Source organism: Buceros rhinoceros, unplaced genomic scaffold, assembly GCF_000710305.1.
Source record: "Buceros rhinoceros silvestris isolate BGI_N320 unplaced genomic scaffold, ASM71030v1 scaffold15285, whole genome shotgun sequence".
NCBI lineage: Eukaryota > Metazoa > Chordata > Aves > Bucerotiformes > Bucerotidae > Buceros > Buceros rhinoceros.
The window spans coordinates 1,626-2,004 of NW_010411289.1; positions in this window are offsets into that span (position 1 = coordinate 1,626).

Genomic DNA, 379 nt, shown 5'->3' on the forward strand with positions numbered 1-379 from the left:
GGCATGTTTGAGTTCAGGATTACCGGCGGGGTGTATTGTAAACGCTAAAATGAAATAAGAAGATTAGAGAAGAAAAGCGCCGCTCCGCAGCGTGTGCATGCCGATTGCCTCCCGCTGGATCTTCTGCAGATGACGGGGGGCGTGGGGACCCAGCCCCCTGGCAATCATGCGGCAGAGGCAACAGTGCCGTGGAAAGGGTTAAAATGGGCCAAGCGTCTTCTGCACTTGCTGGTGCTGCCTGACATCCAGGCATGAGCCCAGCCAGAGAGAGAGGCAGGACGGACTCGTTCCCAGCTCCTCAGGGGGCCGGGCACCCCGATGCTCTGACTCACGAAAGTGTTCACCAGCTGCTCCTTCTACGTCCCCGCCCTGGTACTGG